Below are 26,908 nucleotides of genomic sequence, written 5' to 3' on the forward strand. Positions count from 1 at the left end.
CCTTGCTTTTGTGCGCGATGTGCTGGAAAAATAGACAAAATGATGTCTCTGGAAATAATTAATGTTGATGGAGTACAAATGCCTCACCGCGTAGTAAATATCAGGGGGATTCAAAAGGGCGACCTCAATATAGAAAAAAAGTTTCAATTTCATCACAAAAATAACAGAAACTACGAGTATTAAAGTAATACCGCTCAAATGCAATATAACCAAATGAATGAGTTTGTATAAAATGTCAAATTGATCTACATATTGAATTGCCTTAAGAAGTGGTCAACTTAAAAGTCGGTCGCCTTAAAAGGCGGGTCAGCCTAGTTTATAATCAAACTTTATATTAAAATGATATTTTCGCACTTAGAGAGGTCGTAAACGGTGGTGGAATTTCTTCACGATTACATATTCATTACTATGATTACATGCAAAGTAAAAAGAGTTATACACACCAAAATGTTTTTCATCACATCTTCAACAATAGTCGGCTGATTTACTTAATGTTTGATACAAAGTGTATGTAATATGTTTTCCAACAACAGTTGTATTAATTACTCACATCAAACAAACAACATCGCTGCACTAGCTTATTGAACTTAAGTCTTCGTGTTTCAGTCTTCTGTACTGAAACCCATTTTTATCTGCAAATTTAGCAAGGGTCAAACTTGTTTACAAACTTTATCATCTGCGTTCGCACATATCCATGGCAACCAAATTTATAAATAAGTAAGATCTTATACTGCTTTGACCAGGCTTTGACACAAGTTTATACAATGTTCCAAATTTTATCAAAATCGGCCAACTATTGTTGAAGATGTGATGAAAAACATTTTGTTGTGTTTTTTTTCCACTCACAGTGTAGTCACCTAAAAACAAAGAAAAAGTGTTAGTATTACATACCATTTGTTGCAAGAAGTACTAGAGTGTTGTACCGTGTTAGCCATTATGAATGTAGCGAGAAGTCAAGCATCTTGATTCCATCTCGCCTGAAGAAGGGGCCTGAGTTGCCTCGAAAGGTTACATATTGTAATCTTTTTAGTTAACCATGTGAGATATGGCCGGCCAGTCATCCTAGCCAATACCCCCAGGCCGCCAGGTGGAGCAATTCCTGCATCATGGAGGGGCCCTAAATTCCAGCAGGGACTCATGGGAATTGGAGTCTTCCAGTGCAACCCTGCTGGATAACGTGGGGGCCACCAGGAGACATTGGGGTTTACTACAAACCAGAAGTACGTCATAGTCGTGGGGACAGAAGGACCGATGTACTTCCGGAATGAAGAAAAAAGGACTTTTTATATAACCCGGAAGTGATGGGGAATCATGGACTGAGGGATGAAGCACTTCCGGGTTGAACAATATAAAGGATTGTGGGAAACCCAGGTGGGTGAGCTGAGTCGGGAGGAAGGATGGCAATGCGTCTGGGAGTAGGAGGATTGATTTGTTTATTGTTTATTATTGTGAATTGGTTTAATGAATATAGTGGAGTGTAGGGTAGTTTTGTGCACTGGATTATTATAATAAATCCAAACTTTGGACTTTTACCTAGTGTCTGGAGTCAACTCTGAGGGTTCAAGGGGACGACAGCACCCCCTATCTACCACAGCCTATAAAAGGTGTCATTTTGCTTGACTTCTCACTATTTGTTGCAATAAATTGCTATAAGTAAAACGGCATTTTGCTACATCTAATTATGATAATGATGTCAGAAATAAAAAAAAATAAATAAAATTAAACGTATTACCAGGAACACGATGGAGACGTAGCAGCTTATTGTTCCCATTACATCTTTATATTTACACGGCATGTTCAATGTTTACACGTTATTTTTAAACTGATGATGTATAAATTACAATAAAATGAATAATAGGAATTGAAAGAATATGCGTTATATGGACTACAGTTTTTAAAATTGTGTACACATTTATTTTTCCATGATACAAAATATTCGGATGGTTGTTTACTCGACATCAAGTAGTATTTTATATTAAATTTTTCTCAAATTTCCTATCTGTTTGCTTTTTATCATTATAAATATCTATACAAAATTTGAATCGTCTATCTGTAATTATAACCATAGTTTGCTTGAAAATCTGCAAACGTATTCAGTTAAAGTACCACTCCCAGTTGGCAGAAGTGGTCCAAAAGTTGATAGGATTCCTTATTTTTGATATAAAGCAGGTGTACAAAATCTCATTGACCGAGGTCAAAGCGTTTGAGTTATCGTGTTTACACACAGACAGACATAATTTCAAAAAGCGGTACTTTGGGACTCAGGGAAGTCTAAAACGTCAAGATTCATCAAAATCTCGAGGCTGAATTTTTTCACGATTCCTATATTATGTATATGAGAAAGTAAAAATGAGAGTTAATTATGGACCTTATAATTATGAATTATGTATACACTCGGTTCCTTCTTATTATACTTTCTTCAAAAATTGAGATGTTTTCATTTTAAAAGTGTCAAATTGGACTTACTGTAGCTGTGCCGCACTGTAAAATTTCCAATAATTACATTGGCGCTTGCACAGTTGGATGCTCAAGTCACAGATCCATGCTTGATTTTGTCTTTCATTTTTCCAGATTTTCATATATTTTATTGTGCATACTAGACATGATACAGAATCATTAAAAATTATCATTATAAAAAATGATTTGCTGTCTCTCAACTTACATGTGCCTTCAGCACCTTTCCTCTGTATTTGCGTGTGTCCAAACCTCTCTTCACACTAAATCGACCCCTCATGAGTGTCTGAGTGTGCGGTCAGAAGTGCACCCTGTGATGGAAGCTTCAATTTCTTTGTAGTAGTAGGTTGTTGTAGCGTGTTAGCCATTATGGATGCAATAAAAAGTCAAGAAAAGTGACATCTTGTATTAGCTAACTGAACTGATTACAATGTGCAAGCTTTCGAGGTGACTGAGGCCCCTTCTTCAGGCTGGTTGTAGAAGAAGGGGCCTCAGTTACCTCAGGAAGGGGCCTGAGTTGCCTCGAAAGCTTGCACAATGTAATCGGTTCAGTTAGCCAATACAAGGTGTCATTTTACTTGTCTTCTCATTGATTGCTCTGTAAGAAAGAAATGTTTGAAAAAGAGAAAATGTTCTGATTTTTTGGCAGGATATGCTTTTTAGAAGGGGAAGCCATTTGTCAGATGGGGAATACCTGAGTAAGTGGAAATCAAAATGAAACCAAACCTTGTAATCTAAAGGAAAACAAGGATAAAAATTGAAAGTGATCTGTTCGCCTTTCCCAAATCAGCTCTAGTCTTTCTTTGTTATTTGAGCATTGAGGCATTTGGATGAGATATAACGCAAGCTGTTACCTTACAGAATGGCAGTGTGATGACGTCACATGCTATGTTGCCACTGGAGCATGTGACCAGCAATGAACAACAACAATTTGGTGGCACCTGTTAGGACACCACAGGAAATGGTGTTACCCGTCTAAAAGACAAACGCATGAAGTGACGATTTAGTCAATCATCGGTTATTTTCTAATCCGCCTAGACCTGAATAAGGACGCTTGGTGCTGGAGCCTATCTCAGCCAGCAGAGGGCGCAAGGCAGGACCAAACCCTGGACAGGGTAACAGTCCATCTTAGGGCAAACACACACACACTCACACTCCAACCACTCACACTAGGGCCAATTTGGAATCCCCAATTCACCTAACCTGCATGTTTTTGGACAGTGGACCCGAAGGAAACCCACGTAAACATGAAGAGAACATGCAAACTCCACATAAGGGAGGACCTGGGACACACACTAGGGCCAATTTAGAATCACCAATCCAAGTAACCTGCATGTCTTTGGACTGTAGGAAACCCACACAGACACTCCACTGTGCCATCCCCGTAACAAGTTAGCGATATTATTGTTGTTGGGTCAATGCTAGAGAGAAGGCAGATTTATTCAGATTGATTTTAAGTCCAGATGTCTTTTGAAAATCTGGTAATGCTTTTAAGACTGCTGGCACAGAAGTTTGGGGGTCTGATAAATACAGTACCATATCATCTGCATATAGTGATATTTTCAAGTCCCTCTCTGAGAATCTCCTTTATCTCTGATGCTTTCTGAAAGTATACAGCCAGTGGTTCAATGGCAACAGCAAAGAGCAAAGGTGATAAGGAGCATCCTCGTCGAGTGCCCCGTTCTAGTTTGAAGTTATCTGAAATAATGTTGTTAATACGAACTAAGGCTTCTGGACTGGTATAAAGTAGTTTGATCCATGCACATATGTTTGGGCCAAACCCAAATTTATACACTGTAGTGAATAGGTAGTCCAATTCAACCATATCAAATGCCGATTAGTTTTTGAGCCAAGGCAGATTTAGTTTTGTTCTGTAGAGGTACAAGTGCACAGGCCGGCCATGATATACTGTGAGTGCTGTGCAGAGTGGAGGCAGAACCTCTGTATTTTTCCCAGTTGATTTGGTGGTTTGTCAGTGGTGTGTTTCTGCTCCTACTCTGTTCAATGCTTGTATGGACTGGGTGTTGGGCAAGGTCGTAGGGTCCAGCGGCTGGGGGGCATCTGTTGGTGAAGAAAAATGCTTTGCTGACGATGCTGTGATCTTTGCGGAATCAATGGAGGTTCTGATTGGGGCGCTCAAGAGACCGAGCGAAGAGTCTGAGTGTCTGGACTTGCAAGTGTCCTGATAAAAACCAACCTACAGGCCTTTAATGACCTCTTGGGCATGGCCATCAGCAGTGTTTCTGTCTGCAGAGAGAGTGTCAGCCTCATCGAGAGGTTTACTTACCTTGGCAGTGACATTCATGTCTCTGGTGACTCTTCCTATGAAGTCAGTAGACGGATTGGGAGAGCATGGGGTGGCTGGAAAGGGGTGTGTGGTGCTCCCGATATCTATTCAAAAGGACAAAGGTCCAAGTCTTTAGAGTCCTGGTGCTTCCTGTCTTGCTATATGATTGTGGGACATAGACGCTATCCAGTGACCTGAGACGAAGACTGGACTCTTTCAGTACTGTGTCTCTCCGGAAAATCCTTGAGTACCGTTGGTTTGACTTTGTGTTGCTCATGGAGTCCCGAATGAGGCACATTACCTGCATTATGAGGGAGCGTCAGTTACAGCACTACGGCCATGTGGCGCGTTTCCCTGAGGGTGATCCGGCTCGTAAGATCCTAATTGTTGGGGACCCGAGCGGTTGGACCTGGCCAAGAAGTCGCCCACGTAATACCTGGCTGCGGCAGATAGAGGGTCATTTCCGGAGGGTGGGACTGGACCGCGTGTCTGCCTGGGGGGTTGCCAACCGGGATCCTGAGTTGTTTCGTTGTGTAGTGGGTGCGCCAATGCACTCTACCAGTGCATGCCCCTTAACTTGACTTGACTTGACTATAGAGGGACCAACAGAAAAATCATAATCGAAAGCCAACCCAATTCAGATACCAAAACATTCATCCAACGTTTCATCAAAATGTAACCCAGAATCATCGTCGTAATAACTATTGCAATGGTTCAAAATAAACTCAGCAAAGCTTAATCCAGCAGTCTAACAAAGAAGGCACAAACTGTGCACAGGGTACCAGTCCATGGCAGCCCCCCCCCAATTACACCCGCACGATAATGTGCACTGACATAACGAAATGAATGAATGCACGTCATGGGCACATAGCTGATTCAAATAATAAATGTGTTCAGAAACGCTAATAATTAGAGGAGCGGTTATATGAATGTCCATTTACAGTATTAGAGTATATGGGGATCTTTAGCCAGCATTTAAAAGTTTTGGTTAAAAACTAAGGCTTTCACAGATGTGTAGGAAAAAATACAGATGTTCACTTCTGAGCTGCCTGTTTTAAACGGTTTTAGTGCTCTTAATTTGTGTCCATGTTAGCCGTACATTCTTACTTTTCTACGTCAGGCCGCCTTCATTTTTTGCTTCTTCACTGTGTTATGACTTGGCCTCCTTTTGCCTATGAAAGGCCCCTCTGAACAGATCCTGTTTTATTCTTGTTTTAAAATGTTTTCTGAATAATCCAACGCCTCCAGAGGACTGTCAGTCAAGTTGCGGCACGCCGAGCGCCCACAGGCTCATCGGACTTGTGAACCTGCTTGTGTTGATTTAAGGAGGCAGACACTCAGCCATGCTGGCTGGAATGAGATAGTGACTGCCTGCCGGCTCTCCACCCTTGTTTGTCTTAGCTGTGCCAAGTTCATTATATTGTTCTTCCTAATAACTTCTTTTTCTCTCTTATCCCCCAGCCAGACTTATGTATTCCAGGTTATAACTTGTGTTTATAATGAAACGCTTCTCTTTATCTCTTCTTCCATTTATTCCATCCACTTTGTGATCTGTGCTATTTGATCTTCTCACAGATGACTATCAAGGCCCCTGGGTTAAATGCCACTAAGTGAATTGACTGGATTCAGATGCGAGTTTTTCACTTTAATACAAGATGTATAAAAGATTACCTGCATTGTGATGAAGTGTCAATTATGGTATTACTGCCATGTGGCATGATTCCCTGAGGAGGATTTGCTCACAGGGTCCTCGTTGTTGAGGTCCCAAGGGACTGGACCAGGCCAAGGGGATGCCCACATAGCACCTGGTGGGGACAAATAGATGGTCATTTCCCAAGGGTGGGACTGGACGGCGTGTCTGCCCGGGGGGTTGCCAATCATGGTTTGTGGTGGTTACGGCAATGTGTCGTACCAGTGCACGTTCCCCAGCCTGACCTGATCAAACCTGTAGAGGCCATGATCACTTCAGGATAGTATAATGAGACAAAAAAGTGCAGTTGTGACACAAATAGAGAAATTAGCAGTTTTTGCTGTTATTTCAGACATTTTCAGTTAGCTGTTTTCCCAGCATTCAATTGGAAATCATAACAAGATATGTGAAACTAGATAGCCGATGCCCGCCGTAGCATACGTGTAAGAATAGGAAAGGAAAACGGTGCATTGCCTTCGTCAACCGTTTGTGTCAAGAAACAACCCACTGATAGGAACAGGCATAGAGATCAGAGATGACGTTGTACAAAAACCCGTCGACAGAGAAGATACTGTCGTTCATTTTATAACAAAGGCTTAGGAAACAACCGTTGCAGTATAACGAAAATAGCAAGTTGCGAAACGAATAGTAAGGAGTGAAACCAATGCCAATTGTCGAGAGAGTACCTTCCTGTAGCAGGCTACGGAATAGACTCCCAGGCACAAACATGGCCGAAGTGAAAGGTCACATGGTCAGACTAGATATCGGGCGGTGACGTGACACCAATGGGGTCATGAGAGAGGAGCGGGGAACGTGGTAGTCCTAAGGAGGAATAGGACTCGAGAAAAGTGACGTGGGGGTGTATGAGAAGCCGCAGGCAGCGTGGGGAAGGGTTTGGAAGAGGACGAATAAGATTCGAGAAATGGCGTGTGGGCTGCATGTGGATGGAACTGGGTTTGAAGAGGAAGCAGGACGAACCAGAAGAGAAGTATATATAAGGGATTGTACTTAAGCAGTGGAGTGCTACAAATGAGCCTATCCTGTAAGCGTCAAGCACAAGGCAGGTGCCAACCCTGGACTGGCTGCCAGTTCTTTGTAGAGTTCACTCACTCATAGAAGACCAATTTATAATCCCCTATTATAAGATTTTGAGATGTGGTAAGTCAATCGCACTATCACACTCGCAGAGCCACATGTAAAAAACACACCTTGAAACAAACATGAGTGAATTTAGCATAAAAGTGGGTGGGAACAATTAGACGGTGTCACAGGGTGTAACAATTCTAAACCAATCCGATGCTTTATGAGGTGGAGCTCAGAGTAGGGGCAGTGATTTAAACAACAAAGAGCTACCGGTGCTCTTGTTTAACTGCTCAGCCAGGCAGCATACACATGGCTGAAAGACCTCTGTTATACATATGAATGTGTTTTGTGTGTGTGGAGAACACCTTACATGTGTTAAAAGTAAAGGAACAACCTTTCTGTCAAACCAGATTATGCTCTGCCATTTAAAAACATCACTGGACTCAGTGGTGTAGCGTAGTGGGGGCGGCAGGGGTGGCCCGCCCCGGGCGGCACTTTTAGGGGGGTGGCAAAGAATTACTGTATACTTCAGTCTTTTAAATTGAAATGCCTAAATAAGGGGGCGGCGAAATTTTCCTCCGTCCCGGGCGGCTGACACCCACGCTGTGCCACTGACTGGGCTCCTGGTAAAATTGAACGATGCCCTGCCATCGGCTGGATGTTGTGTCTGACTCTCTCAGTTATGACGATGTGTGGACGAAAGAAATGGCAGCTACGTCCGGAAAAAAGATGAAGTGTAAAATACGCATTCAAAGTAAATAATGTGTTGTCACACTGGAGGTAACAAGAACTGCTGTTAAGCATGTTGATATGGAAAAGGCTCGGGAGATGTAATTTCCACTCCTCAGTACACCTGAAACAGTAAATTTGCCCAAGGAAGCTCCAGCAAAATCGGGACGAGACTTCACAGCACAACTAAACGAATCATGAAAGTAAGTTAAAATTACTGTCAAGTGTGCCATACCTGAATATGGTCGCAGTGTGTCAACATGTACTGTACTGTTATATACTGTATAGACCACAATGCTTCCTTAAACACTATTTGCTGCTGTTATGTCATGTAGTGTTGCACTAATGACAGCAAGATATATAAATTAATCGTTCAGCTTCACGCACTGAGCTCCTGAATTGATAAGAGCCAGTTTAGTTTTCTGTCTGTGTCAAGTCTTTTGTTCAGTTTCTCTTTCTCTCTCCCTGTCATTCCCTAGTTATTTTACATATTTTTCTAGTACATGTGTTGAAATGGGATGCTGAAACACTCTTTGGGGCATAAAAACAATGGAAGACTTGGGGTCTGAAGTTGGGGAAACTCCGTTTTATATCAGAGATATTCAATTCAGTGTAGATTAGGTTAGATGATATAACCTTTAATAATCCCAAGGGGAAATTTATTTTTGTATAGCGTTCTTCACTGAATGCAATCACAGAGTACTGTGAAAATTTCTCAGTTTAAACACAAATGGCAACTTTACAATGTAGGGAAAATGAGGGATTTTAACTTGCCTACCCCCAGGGATGTTAAAATCATATAGGAAGAGAATTTCAACACAGTTACTGTAATATAATTATCAGTTTTGCCTTTGGCAATGCCGGTAATCTACCTTAATAAAAAGAATAAGTGTCTATGTGTCTGCGCTCTTGCTATGTCTGTGTCATTCCAACAGATGGCACATCACAAACATTAACACTGCTTCTACCAACCCCATACCAAAAGGCATTTAAAAGAGGCACATGCATTGCATTTTCCATTTCAACAGATGGTACAGTACATAACAAATATTTGTAGTAGTGAATTTTATTACTACAGATATTTGTGATGCACAGTCTGTTGGAATAACAAATGCAAAGCATTTTATTATTACATGCATTAAAAAAATACATTCTAATAGATGGTGCACTGCAAATGTTTTCACTGTCCTTGTTGATTATGTAAATTTCAACTTGTTTTAGACGGGTAGCACAGATAGTGCACCTTAATAAAAAGATAAGTGTGTGTATTTATCTCTGTGTATCTTTCTGGCTGCTATGTCCGTGTCATTCCAACAGATGGCACATCACAAACATTAACACTGCTTTTACAAACCCCATACCAAAAGGCATATAACAGAGGCACATGCATTGCATTTTCCATTCTAACAGATGGCGCTTTAGAAACATTTGTAGTAATGCAATTTAGCACTACAAATGTTTGTGATGCACAGTCTGTTAGAATGACAAATACAAAACATTTTATTATTACATGCATTAAAAATACATTTTAAATAGATGGTGCACTGCATGCATTATCTCTGTGGTCTATGTTGATTATGTAGATTTCAACCCATTTTAGATGGGTGTCACATTTAGTACACCTTAATTAAAGGATAGGTGTGTGTCTGTCCTATTGCTATGTCTCTGTCATTCCAACAGATGGTGCATCACAAACATTTATAGTAATACAGGGTGGTCCAGATCTAATTATGCAAATCCAGACAATTCCAGTTCGGTGCAAAGACGATTCTTCATGTCGTCAGTTTGCACTCTTCTCGATGGTCTGGGATTTTTCGGGTGATTTTCTATGTAATAAACTTAATAAGTTATAGCGTAATGAAAATAGCAAATAATTCGATTTGGACCACCCTATACAATGCAATGCATTTGTCATTACACTAGATGGCACATCACAAACATTAACAAGCCTTTTATAAATCCCATACCAAATGGCATATAACAGAGAAATGTGAATTGTATTTTCTATTCCCACAAATGGAGCATCACAAACATTTGTAATAATGCATTTAATTACTACAAATATTTGTGCTTTGCCATCTGTTGGAATGACAAATGCACAGCATTTTGTTAATACATGCTATACAAAATGCATTCTAATAGATGGTGCACTGCAAACGTTACTGATGTGGTCTATGTTCATTATGTAGATTTTGACCTGTTTTAGATAGGTATCGCAGATATTCCAACTTAATAAAAAAGTAAGTAAGTATGTGTGTGTGTGTGTCTATCTTTGTGTCTGTCTGGTTGCTATGTCAATGTCATCCCAACAGATGGAACGTCACAAACATTAACACTGCTTTTGCAAACCCCATACCAAATGCATGCATTTGTCATTTCTACAGATGATGCATAATAAAGATTTGTAGTAATGCATTTTATTGAGTTTTAGTACAATATAGTATACTTAGTGACAGCTGCTATGTATTCATCCATGTCAAAACCAATTTACTTCATTGGTAATTAAATTACGGGAGTCACTATTTGAAAATGTATTAAAATGTACTTGAAATCAAAAAATGATCATTATGTGGTCATTTGTATCTGCTGATTGCTGCAAGTAAAGGCCAGAGGTTGTTGTTTTATTAGGCAACATAGGCGGCCATGGAGCACCCCTTATGAAAGTTATGGGGCATGTGCTCCAGAGACAGAAGGGTTCTGTTTATACAAGTTAAAGGGCCCTGGTCACTAAGGGGGCCATCCACCCTCCCAGTCCTTGAAATCTGATATTACTGGCAGAGCGCTATGGCACTGAAGGGGACACCCTTTTACTCCTGTCCCCGAAGTCTCAATGTGCGCTATGGACACCATGGGATGCCATGTTTGTAACTAAAGGGGTGCCTATTCTGGACACTGAAGGGGACATTCCCAACAGCATCATGGATCCCCCCCACAGGGGCAAAGTAGTGCACTGGGGCCCTTGCTTTGATAACTAAACAGAATCATACATAGGCTTCAGAACTATCATGGCCCCCAGCCAGAGCCAATTGTGAGAAATTGTCCTGCAAAATCTATTAATACTGAATGCACATTATGAACTCTGCAGGGCGCTTTTTTGGTAACTCAAGTGGTGAATATAAATGATTTAGATAGGAATATAAGTAAAAAGCCTTTTAAGTTTGCAGATGATACCAAGATAGGTGGGTCAGCAGATAATTTGGAATCCGTTATATCATTACAGAAGGACTTGGACAGCATACAGGCTTGGGCAGATTTGTGGCAGATGAAATGTAATGTCAGTAAATGTAAAGTATTACACATAGGAAGTAAAAATATTAGGTTTGAATACACAATAGGCGGTCGGAAAATCAAGAGTACACCTTATGAGAAGGATTTAGGAGTCGTAGTGGACTCTGAGATATCGACTATCAGACTGTGTTCAGAAGCCATTAAGAAGGCTAACAGAATGTCAGGTTATATAGCGCCTTGATGTGTGGAGTACAAGTCACAGGAGGTTCTGCTCAACCTTTATAACACACTGGTGAGGCCTCAGCTGGAGTACTGGGTGCAGTTTTGGTCTCCAGGCTACAAAAAGGACATAGCAGCACTAGAAAAGGTCCAGAGAAGAGCGACTAGGCTGATTCAGGGGCTACAAGGGATGAGTTATGAGGAAAGATTAAAAGAGCTGAGCCTTCAGGAGATTAAGAGGTGACATGATTGAAGTGTTTAAAATTATGAAGGGAATTAGTCCAGTGGATCGAGACTATTATTTTAAAATGAGTTTATCAAGAACACAGGGACACAGTTGGAAACTTGTTAAGGGTAAATTTCACACAAACATGAAGTTTTTCTTTACACAAAGAACTATAGACACTTGGACTAAGAGACCTAGTAGACAGTAAGACGGTAAGGACTTTCAAAACTCGACTTGCTGTTATTTTGGAAGAAATAAATGGATAGGACTAGCGAGCTTTGTTGGGCTGATTGGCCTGTTCTTGTCCAGAGGGTTCTAGTGCTCAGACCAGTGAGGTGGAAAGGGCTCCATGTGGGCTTCAACCAGCACTAGTTCAGACTGCCATCTTCGGAGACCTGCCTGAATAGACAATAGATCAATCCATGTATGCTGCTGATTTAATTGTCCCATGAATATGAGACAGTTTGGGTGAGCGATGGACTGGTATCTCTTCCAGGGTTCATTTCTGCCTGGTGTGCATGGTCGAAAGGTTAGGCCTCAGCTTCCTGTGGGCTTTTAATGAAAAAGTGGGTTCAGGAAATGGATTAGTATTAAGCTAAATGCCCAGATTGGACTGAAGTAGGTAGTATGGCAGTGAGGGCAAGGTCACCTATTGCTCTGGGATCCTTTAGGTGTTTCCCTGCACTGGCTTCCTCACCCTCATTCCTGTGGTAGCTGAACCATGACTTGCTGATTGGAACATTAGTTAGATAATCCAGTGTATGCCTGCTTGAGCCAATTTATTTTAAATTTAAATTTCAATGGAACTCCCTACCTGAGCTTTGAAGTCATGATGGCAGGTGTGGCTCATTGACATTTCATTTTTACTGCCTTGGCTATCACGTGTGATTGGTCAGGCCGGCAGTGGTTGACGACCCACAATGGAATGCTTTCATTTTTCTCCATCTGTCGGGGCAGATTGCGTTTGATGTGAATGAGCTTTAGCCTGCATAACCTGAAGTTGTTGGGCGGGTCGCGTCTCTGTTATCTCTGCGCTCGCCGAGTGACTCACCTGCTGGAACTTGGCTTGTTGTCGGGTTGTAATGCTTAAGAGTCTCGAAAAAGATGAGCGGCATCAGAGTGGACGCCGGACCCGTGAACCCAGCAATCAGTCAGTCAGTCGGTCAATGAATCCGTTCAACAGAATCTCCTAAATATTGATCTAATAGTTCCTTCTGTAACTGTAATGAAGTTGCTGTATTTAATAAAGAGTGACTGACGGGACTTTGAGCGTCCCTATATATGTTATGCTTTGCTCCTCCTAATAAGCCACATAGCAGACACAATCAGAGGATGTCAAAAGCTGTAGGACCTCAAGCCCTATCATTCGATCCCTTAATAATAATAATACATTTTATTTATGTAGCGCCTTTCATACACTCAAGGACAGTTTAAAATTCATGAAACATTAACAAGTCAGTAAAAGTTACATAGAAGAAAACGAATTATACCCATTGAAGAGATGTGTTTTTAACAGGAGTTTGAAATGAATAATAGATTTTTCCTCGCGAATGAAGGCCTTCCAAATTTTAGGGGCCATCACACTGAAGGCTCTGCCATCCTGTGACGATGCGGGTTCGGCTCCATGCTCACATCACTGTTCAGAAGCCCTTGAACCCAACAACGTCGATAATGTCACCGAGGTGAGCTAGAGAGTGAGACAACATTTGAGCAAGGGGATGGTTCAGATGTGCAAAAGTGCTTTTATTTAAAAAAAAACAATCAAAAAACAAAGAGTTCAATAAATAGTGCAGTGATTCAAAGTTCAAATAAATGAATAATCCATAACAGAAATGTGGAGGTTAAAAACAATAGAAAAAACAATCCTTTTAAAACGAGGTTAAAATGTTCCTTAGGAAGCCGTCTTTAAAAACAACAAGTTCGGTGCTTCTTTTAACTGGTGACTCCCCTGCTTCTCCCTGTCCAGGCTTCGCAACAGGGGAGCCACTCTCTGTGCAGCTGCCCTTTTCCTTTCATACGCACGAGACTGGAGACCTCCCGATCCCAGGCTTCGAAGCCTCCCGACTCCCGCTGCCTTTCCGGCCTTCTGCGGCCAGTCGGCTTCCCCTGGTCACTCCCGCTACCTGCTCGCTCAGAGGGAGCAACTTCCAACTCCAACGCCTGGGTGTCGGCCTAACACCCAGGCCCTCGCAGCTGCCCACGAGCGCTCGTTCGCTCGCTCGCTTACCCACACGCTCTTCGTGGCTCTCTCTCTCTCTCTATCGCACCAACCTGCTTCCCAATAACCTCCGTCTCCTTCTCTTTTCTTTTTCTCTCGTTCTTCTCCTGATCCTCCTCCCAACCGAACTGAGCTTCTTTTATACAGCGAAGGGCCATAGCAGCTGCAGCACATTAGCCACGGCAACAATCACGGATGTGGGCAGTTTCTCACCTGTGCACTCGGTGAGAAACGCCCACACCGCAGATCGCCCCGTGGCTTGCTATGGCCCAACGCCCCCTCACTAAGCCGCGAGCGCGGTGATTATTTATTTAAAAAACGGCCTTTGCTAAGCGAGCTGTGGACCCATAACACCACACACCCATAGTTACCAACCTGTATTTAGGTACAATGAGTAAGTTGGCGTCCGATGATCTTAGTGCACGGGCAGGAGTGTAAGGAAGCAGCAGCTCAGACAGATAATGAGGGGCTAAACCATGAAGAGGCTTTGAAGGTGAGAAGAATAATTTTATATTTGATTCTTGAAAAGACTGGTAACCAATGTAAATCATCGAGGACAGGAGTGATGTGAGCAGATTTTTTAGTGTGTGTAAGTAGACGAGCTGCGGAATTCTGAACATCCATCCATCCATTATCCAACCCGCTATATCCTAACTACAGGGTCCCTGGGGTCTGCTGGAGCCAATCCCAGCCAACACAAGGCAGGAACAAACCCTGGGCAGGACGCCAGCCCACCGCAGAATTCTGAACATATTGCAGTCTATTGTTATATTTAGTCGGGAGGCCATAAAACAATGCATTGCAATAGTCCAGATGGGCAGTGATGATGAAAGCGTGAATTGGTGTTTCAGTATTCTTCACACTGAGGAAAGAATGGAGATGAGCAATGTTATGAAGATACTGTTGAGCATGTGTGGTTGGAAAGTAAGGAACTGATCAAAGGTGACACCCAAATTACAGACTGGTGCTGAGGATCCCATCCCATGGTTTCTCTCAACATTGCTAGCCGATGTTCCCAACAGAGGACCACACCGCATCAGCTGGAATCTCTACATATCTCACTGATATTGCAACTTGGGTGAAGGAGCAGCATTCCAGCTCAAACTGGCTAAGACGGACCTCCTTGATATCTCTTGTTCTCCGTCTATTCAGCACCCCATTTCTGTTCAGCCCCACTCATTATTGCTAACATCTCCTAAGTCTGTACACAAATTTAAGGTGGTGACTGATGACCAACTGTCCATGTTGCAATGACCCTGCAAGATTCACTCTATGCAACATCTACAAGATCGGACCTCATCTGACAAAGGATGCAGCACAACGTCAGGTCAAGGCTTTGATCTTGTCCTGTCTGGACTACTGCGACTCTCTGCTGGCTGGGATACCAGCATGTCTGACCAAGCTGCCACAGATTACCCAGAATGCACCAGGGTCTTTGGTGTTCAAACAGCTGAGGTGGGCACATGTCACTATGGCTTCCTGTAGCAGCACATGTTAAGTTCAATTTCTTGACGCTTGCCTAGAGAGTAATGGATAGGTCAGCACCAATATATATGGAGACACTTGTGAGGTCCTCCGCTCCTTCTCAACCACTCCAGCCTGCTGATGAGCAGCGTCTGGTGATGCCACCTCTGCATGACGTCATATCTCAGTCCAGACTCTTCTCATGTGTAGCTCCAAGTTGGTGGAATGAGCTGCCCACCTCCATTTGAGTGTCTGAATCCCTTTAATTCTTTTAGGGCTGATTATTTTTGTCCCTTTTCTCCCAGGGAAATCTCAGTTTTCTAAAAAGCACACAATGCAACGGTTTCACAAGTAAGTCAACATAAAACATCTGTTGCTGGTGCTGTGGCTGCTCTTGTCACTTGTTTGCCATTTTCTGGTGGCAACTACTGCAAAAGGGTGGCAGTGGTGGGCTACCTGCCAGGCTGTCTTCACCCAGTGGTGGCGGTCATTGCAGTTCTACGTCATGTCATTGTCAGTGGTGGTCCTCCCAGGCGAATGTTGTTGTAGGTGCATCAGCTACACGGACGTGTCCACCATTACGATCACCTGGTGCCTCACTTTCTTTTTTCGTCTTGCTCTCCAGATTACTTCCAGCAAAATCAGAGTCCAACAAGTCAGAGTCCAATTCAGCAATAATATGCAAAACAACGCTCACACAGTATTTTGCTTTGTGCATTTGCTTCACTCTCTTGCCAAAGGTCGATGCCTTTTCTGCCCTTGTTTGCTTGTCACTTCCCAAGTGAAGACAGACAGTCTTGGTCAAACCAACAAAGCTAACTTTGTTTCTAGCAAAGAGAATCAAACAAAAATGTGTCGAGTTTTGTGACCGTTTACAGCTTATTATGACCCTTTACCCCTGGTGACATCTGCACTCGGCCCCTTTGTGTGACAGAAGTCGACATCTGCCCTGAAAGAGTTCAGGACCATCTGAAGACTCTACTGCTTGGTGAATTTTCTGATGTTTAGTTTTTGTAGCCTAGGAATTGTAACTCACTTGTATTTTGTAACCATGTCCAGCAACACTTGTTCCCAGTCAGTCCTCCAGATTGAGGTTTACGTGATTATGCTGACCCCTTTTGTAAGTCAGTTTGGATAAAAGCACCTGCTAAGCAAATAAATGTCAAAAGTGTGCATTCTCTATTAATACTTTGCATGTTTTGGGACCTGGGTTCGCTTTCCGGGTCCTCCCTGCGTGGAGTTTGCATGTTCTCCCCGTGTCTGGGTGGGTTTCCTCGAGGTGCTCCGGTTTTATTCCACAGTCCAAAGACATGCAGGTTAGGTGCATTGGTGATCCTAAATTCTGCTTGATGTGTGTGTGTGTGCGCCCTGCCCGGGATTTGTTCCGGCCTTGCGCCATGTGCTGGCTGGGATTGGCTCCAGCAGACCCCCGTGACCCTGTGTTAGGATATAGCGGGTTGGATAATGGATGAATGGATGTTTTGGGCTTTATGCCATATCGTTAAATTGAGGAAGACCACTTGGTACTACATTGTGGGCATGGCTACACTTCAGACTGCAGCCGACCCTTAAGAGAGATGCAGCAACAACATACTTAAAGCCGCAGAAGTCAGGCAGGAAGTGAAAAGCACCAGCAGGTGGCAGCGTTGCTTCTTTTATAAAATAGCTGTGACCTCTTTGCCTGTGCTGCCACCTACTGTTAGGGATGTGTGAACGCTGCAACAAATCCACGTCCAGTGCTTACAGAAACTCTACAAAGTATTCAATTTGGGTGACGGGGTGTGGGTGTGATAAGCAGTGCTCTCAATGGTGGACCTTAGCTGGTGGAACGAGCTGCCCACCTCCGTTTGAACTTCTGAATCCCTCAATGTGTTTAAGGAGCGTTTGTTTGAAGACTCTGCTGCATGGTGAATTTTTGCCTAACTAATGTTTAGTTTTGCAGTCTAGGAATTGTAACTCACTTGTATTTTGTAACTTTGTCCTGTAACACTTGGTCCCAAGCAATCCCCCAGATTGAGGTTTACTTGATTATGTTGACCTGTCTTGTAAGTAAAGCAGCTGAGAAGCAAATAAATGTCAATAATGTACATTTTAAATAATTTTCTAGGAATACTTTTCATGTTTTAGGCTTCATGCCATATCGTTAAATTCAAAAAGACCACCTTTTACTACATCGTGGGCATGGCCACACTTCAGACAGTAGCCGACCCTTAAGAGAGAGGCAGCATCCACATACTAAAGCCACAGAAGTCAGGCAGGAAGTGAAAAGCACCAGCAGGTGGCAGCGTTGCTTCTTTTATAAAAAAGTTTGTGACCTCTTTGCCTCTGCTGCCACCTACTGTTAGGGATGTGTGAACACTGCAACAAATTCACCTGAAATGCTCACAGAAACACCACAAAGTATTCAATATGGATGATGGGGTGTGGGTGTGATAATCGGTGCTCTCGGTGGTGGACCTTAGCTGTTTGTTTTTTCTTGCACCTGATGCTTCATGGATATTTCACATAACATAAACTCTGACAAGCAGATTCAGAAAATGAACAGATGGATACAAGATTAATTGGCGCAGAGCCATCCACAGTTTAATGATTCGATCATGCAGGATTCAATAAAGTGCAATATCAAGCACAGAAGAGGAGAAAATACAATGCCTGCCAGTTTCTAGCCCTGTGTAATATTAGTTAAAGTACAACAATCAAATATGGATTTGATACAACAGCAAATGCTGTACAGTAGTAAGCAGTCTCTGAAAGGGCTTTTAACATTTTATCATTTGTCGTTATACAGCACCGTAGTGTCTTGAAGGGCTTAGAAACTGTTCATCCTCATTTTATATAGCGCCTTTTAATTTCCGGGAAACAACTGTCATGGTAAGCAATATTTCAGATCTTCAAAGTTTCACCATTCAGGCCTCATTTTTTTATAGAGAGCTTTCTCTCTGATGTCTTAAAAAACAGAATTACTGATTATTGAGGTTTTATTTAATATTGTACCTCTCGTTCAAAAATATGCAGGCTGGCATTCACGTTAGGTCTGTGTTTTAATGAAAAACCTGTCGTGTGGAGTACTGTTTCAAATGTGCCGTCTGGTGCTCATCATTTTATAGTGCCTTTGATTTAGAAAATTATTTCAACGTGATTCAAATTTTCAATGCATTATTTCAATTATAGAGTTAGTTCGACATATTTTAAAGGAGCCACCACCCAGGCCTTAGTTTATATGTGGCTCTTTATTCATTAAATTATATAAAAGTTCTTAAAAATGTTCACTTGTCAGTTTTTATTATAAATGTTCCTTTTGTTTAGAAGATAATTTCTAAGTATCTGAAATGTGTTGCCGGTTAGTCTTTATTTTATATATGTAGTACATTTCATTTTATACAATTCTATAAAAATCCTTTAAAATGTTCCACTTGCCAGTTCTTATTCTACAAAGTAATTGCACCTTTCATTTAGAAGGTTATCTCAAAATGTTTAAAGGGTGCCAACCTTCAGTCCTTACTTTATGGAGTGCTTTTCGTAGAAAATTATCTGAAAATGCTTCAGATGTTCCACCGGTCAGTCCTTGTTCTATGTAGCACCTTTCATTTAGATGGTGCTAAAAATGTTCTACAAGTCAGCCATTATTCTATTATTCTATGTAGCACCTTTCATTTAGGAGATTACTTTAAAATGTTATATCAGTCAGTTCATCTCTCTCTCTCTCTCTCTCTCTCTCTCTCTCTCTTCTCTCTCTATATCTATATATATATATATATATATATATATATATATATATATATATATACACATCCATTCATTATCCAACCCACTATATCCTAACTACAGGGTCACAGGGGTCTGCTGGAGCCATCACAGGGCACAAGGCAGGAAACAAACCCCGAGCAGGGCACACACACCCCAAGCAAACACTAGATACAATTTAGAATCGCCAGACCTTGATGTGTTTGGATGGTGGGAGGAAAACGGAGTAGCCGGAGGAAACCCACGCAGACACGGGGAGAACATGCAAACTCACCGCAGAGAAGACCCGGGAAGCAAACCCAGGTCTCCTAACTGCGAGGCAGCAGTGCTACCTACTGCGCCACCGTGCCGCTCTATATATATAATATATATATTCATGGCATTCGTAGTCTGAATCACAATGTGATTGTATGGGTGGTTACCTACCAGGTAACGCTTGTGGTTGGTCTGCAAGTCAGCAAACATCTGCCACGGGTGCCCTCTTCAGTTGCGAGAAGCAGATCATAGAATGTTACATAGTTAACTGTCAAATAATGCAAAGAGTACGCGACACGGGTAATGAATGTAATTACCCCGATCTACATGCTTTCAAATAAATTAACCACACGCCGTGACGCTGACGTCTGAGGTTCGATCCCTGAATGGGGGTGCAGTGAGTGTGTACGCCTGATGAGCCTAGAATTTGGGCAAAACATGTGTCATATACATTTTGCATTATTTGACAGTAAACTATGCAATATATATATATATATATATATATTTTTATATATATATATTTATATTTATATATATATATATATTTATATTTATATATAATATATATTTATATTATATATATATATATATATATATATATATATATATATATAATATATATAATATATATATTTATTTATTAGGGGATTCAGCTCTGCTCGCTTTGTTTGCCAGTCACTTTGCGTCTCTGCCATTCGCGTTGTGGAGAGGGGGGCTGAATGCACCCCAAGGAGATGCGGTTGCTCCTCCGAAATCCCTTCTTAAACGGTGATACAATTGGAAACAGTTTTTTTTTTTACCTCCTCTTTGCTCGATCAGCTGCTGGTTTGCTGCTGCTGCTGCCTTGCCGCGTGATCTGCATCTTGCATGGCGCTCAAACATTGAAAAGCCTGTACAGCAGCTGTCCTACTCTTTGTCTTTTATTTCCTGGCCCCAGTTGTGGCTAAATCTCTTGGCTCGTCTCACGGGATGTGAGTTCTTGATATTTTTTAGTTTATAATTTAAAAACAGAATAAGAGTCTGAAAATCTTAACAACATCACATTAAAGTTCAATAAACTCTGAAAAGAATGATACAAACATGAATACGTAGGTTTTAAAATAAGCCGATTTAAAGTGTAACAAAGAATATGACATAAAAACGTCACCATTGCACTTTTAGGCTTAGGATTTTATATATAGAGAGTAGATATATAAAATCCAACGTCTGAATGTCTGTTTGTATATCTGTCCGCACGGGTGGAAGGTGGACAAAGCTTGCTAGGAGGAGGCAGTGACCAAGAGAGAGACAGAAAGAAGAGTCATTGTGTGTTGTATCGTTCTTGTACTTGTGGCTGCGGTGGTGGGAAACGCTGGTTTGAAGAGTTTCCCACACAATAAAAGGCTGTGTCTGTTGTGTTGGGTTTGAGGAGCTGGAGCATCCCCTAGTGTCCACAATGCTTTGTGCAGTAAGTTTAAATAGGGCTTAACATGCATGTCTTTGGCATGTAGGAGCAAATAGGAGTACATGGAGAAAAAGTCACCACAACATGAGGAGTATGAGCAAACTTCGCCCAGACTGGGATTTGAATCCAAGTCTGTGATGTTGAGAGGTGCATGTTAGGGTTAGTGGGAGACTCTAAATTGTCCCTTTATTGATGCCCAGTCCCAGAATGGTTCCTTCCTTATATCCAGTGTGGAAACTGGCCCGGACGCAGACAGGCGGACACCGAAGGTTTACTCACCAACACACGTTTATTCATTCTTCTATATACAAAGTGTCACACACAACCCAGTGCCCCTGCACCAATCACTTTCAACAGAGTTGGCCTTTGGGGGTGGTCAACTAGGGCAATCACACCAGGTCCTGCGTCTGAAGGGGGCCCCGCGATAGGAGATTCTTTTGTCACCGCCAGCTCATCATACAAATATGCGGGGCCTCTGCCAGACATTCAAATCCGTTATAGACTGAAATACGGTACGTGGTGGGACTTCTTCAGAAACCACTCATAAACGAGGACTTGTTACTTTAGAAGCCTTTCCTGGCATCTATACCAATAACCAAGAAAGCTCTTAGCACGACATTATTGGTTTCAATATACTGTAATAATTACGCTTTCAGTTTCGGATTTACACTGGGTCAGCAAAGAAGGCGACGCTAATACCATGCAGGTGTCTCCAAATGGCCTTATCTCGACTCTTCTTTCTTGTCAAAATATAGAGTGAGAAATCATGTTTCTTGCTTTTGGGTGAAAAGAGTCAAGAACAATTACAATAAGTAACGTAATCAAACGACCAATGGTAACTACATAAGGCACCATGTTTTTTAACAATAATAAGGCGTACAGCATTAGAGGTGGACAAGCCTGTGAGCGTGGTGGTACGGTATATAGCCTACACTTATGGCTCTTGGCCCCGCATATGACACTCGCCCAAGGCCCCGTGTACTCCTATGTCTGCCTCTGCTCTCAAGTCCTAGCCTCTCTCAATGCCTTTACTCTTCTTGACCGCCTCCACTCCTCTCCTCCAGGCTTTGTCCTCTTCCACCCGACTCCATCTTCGAGTGGATGGAGGCGTCCCATTTTATCTTCACCAGGACGTGCTCCAGGTGCCTCCCAATGAACTTCAGCCAGCACTTCTGGGTGTGGTGGAAGTGCTGATGTCCAAGGCTTCACAGGCATCCCGGTGCCCCCTGGCGGTGACCACGGGCCCCTATAGGGTTGAGCTTCCATGCTGTGTTCCCGTGGTCCCCATACCAACCAGGGTGGCTGTCCCCTCGAGGTCCAGGCGAGGTGTAAATCCCTCTTCCGGTCCTTCCGGGCATCCCAGCTGGGTACCACCCCCAGCCGCTTGCCACACCAGTACTACCAGGTTAAGCTCTGGCTCTCACGACCCTGAACTAAAGTTAGCCCGTTTCATAGGATGGACAGATTGGATGAAATAAAAGATGAAGCTTCAGTACTTTTTCTGAATGGACGCTTATAGGCCAAACAATTGTCCCTCTGTTTTACTGGAAGAGAGTTAAACAGTAAATATAAATAATTGATTTCCTTAAAGAGGTTTTTACTGAACATATTGAAGGTCGTTGCGAAGTAAGGGCTATAAATATTGGATGTCAGATGCACACACACAAATAAGCAAGGACACGTCTGGGACAGACAAATAAGCAGAGCTTCTTTCTACAAGCCGTGCTTTCTTTCAGCAATTCCTTAACTCCGTCGGCACATGTGCTGTGCTGCCCTCCAATCACTCAAGCAGCCCTTGTCACTTTAATTACGGGCTCCATACTGCGGCTTTTAGCAGCTCAGACGTTCAGAGGAAATTAGACTCTAGCACTCCGGAAGTTGAAGCCTGAGCTTCAGAGCGATGGGTGCGGCTTCCAGAAGACATCAGGCTGTTTCTGAGCATGACAGCCCCTCCAGCTCCTCCCTTTAGTGTGCGAGGTGTGTGCTGACGTTTGACGAGGAGTACAAGTCACCCCCTCATCCACACACAAACACACACACCCACCCACCCACACAAATACACCCCCCTCAGGACTGCAGGACTGAAATGAACACAAGTTACTTCTAAGGCTGTTTTTCTACCAAGCTGGACTGGCAGTAAGCAGTGAGTTACACACTTCCTTTTTTAAACTCTTTTTCTCTCTTTCAATGGTGAAAATTTGAAATCTGCTGAGTGTTTGACAGAAGCCTTTTAGCTGCTTTTCGCCTGTGCAGTCTGAGCCACCAGATTTGACAGCAAAAAGAGCAATGGATGGTCAGCAGGACGGGGTCCAGTAATGCGGATTTGCTGCTGCTTCTGTTCACTTGGTTGGCAGATAGAGCTTGGGTGTAGAAATTTTTTTATATTATTAAAATAATAATAGTAGTTCTAATAGATGTAATCGATTCCTATTATGTAAAGAGGCTGTGGCCTACCTCTGCAGCACTGAGCAACAGGCAGGAGCTAACCCTGAATGAGGTGCCAGTCTGTCACTTGCACCCTCACTCATGCCATGTCAATTCACTTAACTTATATGTCTTTGCAATAAGGGCGGATACGCAATAAAAATAAAAGCAGACACATGGAGAAGCTGCAGAGTCCACAAAATGGCTGGAGCAACAACCACTGCATCTCCATAACTACCCGCATTATTATTGAGGCTATTGTCATGTAAAACATTGTTTGACTCCTGTCTTGTCACTTTGGTCCCTTATGGTTGGTGCTGGGGTTTCCCTTCCAGGATGTGATGTCACACTCCTCTCAGTGGCAGAGGGCGGAGACCTGTGAGCTTCTTCCTACTTAGCATTAGCAGATACCACAAACACAGCAAGCTGTGCAATATGACACCTTCTGCATCTCATCACTGCCTCATTTGTGATACATACATTGAGGGAGATGGTGTTGGCAGTGAAAGGGGCTGTGCAAACACAAAAAAAAAAGAAAGGAGGAATTGACATTAATGTTTAAGAGCTTTCCCCCGCCTCCATCCCCTCTCCCTTGTCCCTAATCCCTACGACAAGTGTGTTATTTGCTAGTGTGGGTGCAATGGACTGGTGCCAGTCTTTACGGTCGCCTGCTGCTTTCCATCTGATGCTGCTTGGATAGGTTCATCCTCCCCAATCCTCAGAAATAATTACTAATTTTTAATTAAAACCATCAATAAAAATAAAATTGTAGCTCATTTGGGTATCTGTTTGCTTGCTACTCCCTCTAAAAAATGGCTGAACTGATTTTCACAAAGTCTTGGTCCATCTTAAATATAAGCTAAATGGCGAATCAGGGTTACAATGAGAGAGGGGAACTCAAGAAGCAGTGCCAGCGTGGGGACTGAAATTCCCATCAGGCAGGAGGAGTGCATTGGGCATGAGGAGAAAGTGGCATCTCATCTAAGACCATAGGTTAAAGCTGGACTGACGTTTACAATCAGCGGGAGCTTTCCCAGTGGCCTGCTGACTGGTCTGGCATTCAGAGCATCCAGTATAATTAACTAATGGTGAAATTATATAGAGTAATGTTATACTGGAAAACGTGCAGGTGTTATTGCTCTGTAGTGGGCACAAATCCTTTCAGTTTAATGTTGGAGGGTTTCACCCGAGTGTCACTTTGACAACGGTATACATGCATTTTGCATAAGCGTTAAACCCGAGAATTACTCGGGCAATGGTGTAGGAGCATTTTTGTAATAATGCCATCTGGTAAGAAATGTTTTTCATCAGCCCAAGTGTTGCACGCTCTTGACAATGATATGAGCAATGATGTTGAGGAGCTTCTCATCAGCAGTGGTGGGTCTTCAGGCAGTGAAATTGAAATGGACAGTGAAACCCAAAGTGATGAGGCTCGCATTTGGGCTTCTGTTGACCTTGTCTGAAATAAACCAGCACCACCTTGTTTTGATTTAGTGGTGCAGCCAGGAATAAAAGTGAACGTTGACAGCTAAAGTGGTTCACTAGCGGCTTGGCAGAAAGGTAAAGTGCTTGTGATCAGATGGATAGGTAGATAAATAGCTAGATACTTTATTAATCCACAAGGGGAAATTCACATACTCCAGCAGCAGCATACTGATAAAAAACAATATTAAATTAAAGAGTGCCTCCCCAGCACATCACCGCGTAGAAGAGGGCGTTCACCACAACCGTCTGATAGAACATCTGCAGCATCTTATTGCAGATGTTGAAGGACGCCGGCCTTCTAAGGAAGTATAGTCGGCTCTGTCCTTTCTTGCACAGAGCATCAGTATTGACAGTCCAGTCCAATTTATCATCCAGCTGCACTCCCAGGTATTTATAGGTCTGCACCCTCTGCACACAGTCGCCTCTGATGATCACGGGGTCCATGAGGGGCCCGGGCCTCCTAAAATCCACCACCAGCTCCTTTGTTTTACTGGTGATCAGTTGTAGGTGGTTTGAGTCTAACAAAGTCCTTGATTAGGTTCCTGTACTCCTCCTCCTGCCCAGCCCATGATAGCAGTGTCATCAGTGAACTTTTGCACGTGGCAGGACTGCAAATGGTATTGGAAGTCTGATGTATGTTGGCTGAACAGGACTGGAGAAAGTACAGTCCCCTGCGGCACTCCTGTGTTGCTGACCACAATGTCAGACCTGCAGTTCCCGAGATGCACATATTGAGGTCTGTCTGTAAGATAGTCCACGATCTATGCCACCAAGTGTGAATCTACTCCCATCTCTGTCAGCTTGTCCCTAAGGAACAGTGGTTGGATTGTGTTGAAGGAGCTAGAGAAGTCCAGAAACATAATTCTTACAGCACCACTGCCTCTGTCCAAGTGGGAGAGGGATCGGTGTAGCATATAGATGATGGCATCCTCCGCTCCCACCTTCTCCTGATATGCGAACTGCAGAGGGTCGAGGGTGTGGTGGACCTGTGGCCTCAGCTGGTGCAGCAGCCGCTCCATGGTCTTCAGGCCTGTCGCCCTGACTTCACATGTGATGAAGTCATTCGGCTCACTAGTACGTGATACCTTTGGGACTGGGGTGATGCAAGATGTTTTCCAAAGCCTTGGGACTCTCCCCTGTTCTAGGCTCAGGTTGAAGATGCGCTGTAGAGGACTCCCCAGCTCCAACGCACAGGCCTTCAGCAGTTGTGGCGATACACCATCTGGACCCACTGCTTTGCTGGCACGAAGTCTCCTCAGCTATCTACTTACCTGGGCTTCTGTAATTGTGGGTGGGGGGGGAAACTCTCTCCTATGCTGGTATCAGCAGAAGGATGGGTGGAGGGTGCAGTACTCTGAGGTGAGGGTGAGAACGGGTTAGGATGGTCAAACCTGCTAAAAAAGTTGTTCATCAGGTTTGCTTTCTCCATGTCTCTCTCGATAGAGGCACCCTCAAGCTGCAGCCAGTGATGATCTTCATCCCATCCCTCACTTCCTTCATGCTGTTATTCTGCAACTTCTTCTCCAGTTTTCTCCTGTACTGTTCCTTCGCCACCCTGAGCTGGACTCGGAGTTCCTTCTGCACGCGCTTGAGCTCATGCTGATCACTGCCTTTAAAAGCCCCTTTCTTCTGGTTGAAAAGGCCCATGATGTCACTTGTAATCCATGACTTGTTGTTAGCATAGCAGCGTACTGTTCTTACTGGAACTACAATGTCCATACAGAAGTTGATGTAGTCAGTAGTGCAGTCAACAACCTCCTCACTATATGATCCCTGCAGGATATCCCAGTCTGTAGTTCCAAAGCAGTCTCTCAGAGCCTGATCTGCCTCAGGGGAGCACTTCCTGAAAGAGCGCATGGCTGTAGGTAGCGTCTTCACTCTTGGTTTGTAGTGAGGCTGAAGCAGAACCAGGTTATGATCTGCTTTCCCAAGCGCAGGCAGCAGGGTGACGTTGTATA

The 26,908-nt window shown here is 43.0% G+C and overlaps 1 protein-coding gene across 7 annotated transcripts in view; it reads left to right on the forward strand.

The window, feature by feature from the left end:
- The window catches only part of LOC120532379 (calpastatin-like), a 203,534-nt gene that overhangs the window by 19,222 nt on the left and 157,404 nt on the right, over positions 1-26,908 (forward strand). Inside the window, exon 1 of one of the 7 annotated variants that reach the window (XM_039758321.1) lies at positions 22,987-23,184. The exons of the other annotated variants lie outside the window; for them this stretch is intronic. The gene's annotated coding sequence lies outside the window, so the exon portion shown is untranslated. Of the gene's footprint in view, positions 1-22,986; positions 23,185-26,908 lie in introns of those variants that run through there. 7 annotated transcript variants of the gene reach the window in all.

This window comes from Polypterus senegalus, chromosome 7, assembly GCF_016835505.1.
Source record: "Polypterus senegalus isolate Bchr_013 chromosome 7, ASM1683550v1, whole genome shotgun sequence".
Classification (NCBI taxonomy): domain Eukaryota; kingdom Metazoa; phylum Chordata; class Cladistia; order Polypteriformes; family Polypteridae; genus Polypterus; species Polypterus senegalus.